The sequence below is a fragment of the Crassostrea angulata genome, unplaced genomic scaffold, assembly GCF_025612915.1.
Source record: "Crassostrea angulata isolate pt1a10 unplaced genomic scaffold, ASM2561291v2 HiC_scaffold_130, whole genome shotgun sequence".
Classification (NCBI taxonomy): domain Eukaryota; kingdom Metazoa; phylum Mollusca; class Bivalvia; order Ostreida; family Ostreidae; genus Magallana; species Magallana angulata.
The window spans coordinates 49,700-53,663 of NW_026441685.1; the positions used below are offsets into that span (position 1 = coordinate 49,700).

The 3,964-nt window shown below is 32.1% G+C and overlaps 1 pseudogene; it reads right to left on the minus strand.

Annotated features, from left to right (window-relative positions):
• Positions 1 to 2,812: 2,812 nt before the first annotated feature.
• On the minus strand, positions 2,813 to 3,515 carry LOC128169434 (uncharacterized; annotated as a pseudogene).
• Between the last annotated feature and the right edge of the window lie 449 nt (positions 3,516 to 3,964).

Genomic DNA, 3,964 nt, shown 5'->3' on the forward strand with positions numbered 1-3,964 from the left:
AATTCATATTTTTGGTAATTTTACACTGGTTTTGTTTTTGAATAAATGTTGCTATTGTTAACGATACAATCATGAAAGATAAAATACAAAATCTAGATGACTTACTCATTACTGTAATTGGCAATTAAAGTTTAGCAGATTCCGTGATCAGGAAGATTATATCAAATATAATTTGTACATGTTCATCAGATATATTGTTCTCCTATACTATAAATAGTATTTAATTCCTACTTATTACGTACAAATTGCATGGTGATCCATTTATTTTTTTTCAGTTATGATTCATTAGCTGCCATAACTTTGAATGTATAAAATAAATGGTATAATGTCACAATGCAAAAAAAAGTTATTTTTTAGAACATATTTCAGGTCTTCCGTTACAACGGAAGACCTTATAGTGATTGTAATGTTGTTTTCTTTCTTCCCCCCCCCCTTTTTTTTTGTCGGCAGACTTTCTCAGAGATGGCTTGATAGATCTCCCTGAAATTTTCAGGGATAATAGAGAATGATAATATCTCGAGATTATTTTTTCATTTTCAAAATTTATTTCCGATCGTCCGTTTCCTGTCCCGCGTCAAAAAACCTTGTTCCCTCGAGATCTCAGAATCGGCAAGCACTTGGACATCCAAACTTTGTGGGATGATAGACCTATAGCTGTACATGTGTTTAAACTATTTTGTTTTGTTCGTCGTAACTTCCGGTCGTCACCGGGTGCACTTGAAAAATAATCATTTTTACGCATTAAATTCTATTCCCATATAACAAATATATAAGTATAAATCTATACAGAGGTTATCTATGCGATGTTATATCAACAAAAAAATTCTTCTTCCGGTGAGATATCTCAATTATCTCATGTAGCTTTTTTAAAACTCATTTTGTACCCACGAGATCTCAGAAACTAAAATGATCAAAGCACGAAACTTTCACGTTGCTTTTTGGCTTAATTTCACAATTCAAAATATAATTTCTACGTCGTCCGATACCTCTCTGACCCGTATGCTCAATCCTTCATGGCTTAATCACATAAGTTCCTTACGATGTTCATGAATACATTGACACGCGTATGTTACATTTATGATTTTACATATTGAAGTCTTGGTCAGACTTCTATTACTCTTCCTTTGACATAGTTGAAGAAGAAAAATCAAAATTAACATATAGGTAAAGCAACCACATCCCTGAGAATTTACCATAAATGCACATCAAACTCATTTGTATTTACATGGAAAGAAGTAAAGGAGCATTTATAAAGTGGAAGAAGTATGTTTTAACACTACTTTGTAATGTTGTATTACATGTTATCTAAGTGTTTGACAGTAAATAATCAGTTCTAGTTTAATTTGTTTGATTTGAGTTGTTCAATTGTATAAGTGATTTATGATTCAAATCAAAGGGACAAGAAACCATATGTTAATTGTAAAGATTGAAAAAAATGTAGCTAATCTGGCAATCCACTTGCTATGTAAATCATTGGTAATCCGTTATTTTATGAACAAGAAAAATGATTTGCATCTTCGCAATGATTAAGCGAAGTGCAGCCCAAGAATGTTGAAAACGTATATGCAGCTTTAGGCGCTATTCTGCATTATCTGTTGTAAATAAATGTTTACATTAAGTCAATGTTAAATGATTAAAGCATTAAAAATATGATATGTCAATAAATTTGTAACCTGTTTTTAATTTCATGAACTGTGGGTCATATAAGCATGTGTATTACCTGTTCCTGTTACTTATCTGATTTGTACCATGTGCCATCAACAGAACGAATCCATCCATCTGTCTACAGTTGTATTCTTCGCCCAGTCCATGATCTTCATCCTCTTTCCTCTCCTTTTCGAATGTTTTTTTTTTGTTTATGCTCTTCCTCTCTTTCTTCTGCCTTTCAGGTATCTAGTAAATGGACTATGTAATAATTATTGTTGTGTTTTCTTCTAACGTTAATGCCCATGAATTTCCATCGTATGAATATTTAACTGGTCTCAATGGCCTTATGTTTGATATTCGTAGTAATTGTGTGTTATAATCTTATCTTGCTATCTGATTTTGAGAATTCGTCTAAGACTGTTGTTTTCTTTTTTCGTCCCCTTTGTTCATCTTTTATGTTTCACATCGGTACATTAGCACCGGAGTATCTTACATTGTCTTATTTATGTTTTCTTGCTGATATTGTTGGAGTTCCATATCTTCTATAGTTTTGTAAGGGCATATCTTGCTTTAGAAACTCTTCCTCTAATATCTTTTTTCCATGTGTATTAAAATGATGGACTTAAAGAAGCTACATATATTGATATATACACACTAAAGGCAGTGTTGACATGTTTTTTTTAAATATTTCGTTCGTTTATTTTTTTCATATTAAGCATACAAACACAAAAAAAGTATTTTCACTAAACAATTCACATCTATACAATTAAATTGGTATCCTTAATGCCAAAGCAAGCATTGATTAAATGATAACTTTTTCGTAGAGTAAAACCGCATCATTAATTAAAAGTACAAAACAAATGTGTACTGTTAACATACTAATTACAATTCTATTTGTCAGGAATATAAAGAAAAAAAAATGAAAATCCCGTCGGGTTTTGATATCTTTATATAATAATATTCTTATAATAATATGTTGTTAATGTTGTACTTTCATTCAACAATGGTGAAGTGTTTTATATAGTTGGAGTATATCTCCCTGCTGATAGTAATGTAGATACTTATATACAAGAGCTCAACTTTATAGAAAGTTTATATTGTCATTATAGATCCTATGTTAATGTTATTATAGCAGGTGATCTCAATGGTAGTATTATAAGTCATCTTAACACAAACATGTTTCCAAGACCCATCTGTTAAGGCAATTGGCAACAAATATCTCATGTTCTGTGATGCACAGGCCTCCTCTAGTCTAGACTCTATAGCAGTATAAAAATTGCAGCACTTGCACTCTCTTGCAGTAGGCATAATAGCAGTATGCATAATAGTGTAATTTTCACAGGAACACCTGTATTACAAAACGAATGCATGGAAATTCATTTACATAGGCTTGACATGTCACAAACAATTACGAACACTAGGCTTACTAAATTTCTATGCCACTCAACCCCGTCTTCCTATCCCCAATCCATTTCGATCTCGTTTCGTACACCCCCACACCCCCCTTTGCTACTGTTTACATTAATCAGCGACATGTATACGTCAGTAATTTAACATATTTGTTTCTTTCATTCTATTGAATTACTTTATCAGTATTTATTTTTATCCAGTAGATTAATCATTTACTGTATTAAGATGCATTTACCAGCCCATGTCTGAAGGTATATTTTCATTCTCCGTTGGGTCTTCGTCGTCAATTTCGACGGCTCCGAGTCACTGTCTTCATTAAAAATCTGTTGGGACGGTCCTTTTCTTCGTAGAAGTTCGTATTGATTGAGCCGTACATTTAAATTAAGGCATATGTCTATTTCTGGTATACTTTCGTCCGAGTCACTGTCGTTGGATTCGAAATCAACCCGCGACGCCATATTCCACTAAAGGGCAGATAACTTGTTTCAAACTTTTTACCTGCTCTTTGCGTTTTCGTTAATGTCTACCTGTGCATCAATAAGGTGACAAAAATAAAAGTGTGGTATTTTTTTTTAACGTAAACTTACTAAAAACGCATTCTTATAAAAAAATAAAAACCGTTTTTGTTGATCTTTAACAGAGTATTTTTGTGGGAACCCGTTTAACTGACCTATAACCTATAAATAAAGTCAAATAACAATTAACTTATAGTAAATTATTGTTAAAATACTAGTATGGAATAACCTATTACATGTAGTTTCATTAGAAATTAACACTTACAATAGCATGCTCGATATTTATCGCTCCCTATCTAACTATTCCTCTGTCCGTATCTGTATATGTCTCACCTTTTTCTTTTTAAACGACGAGTCTATATATAAACAAGTTAGTGCAGAATAAGAAAGAA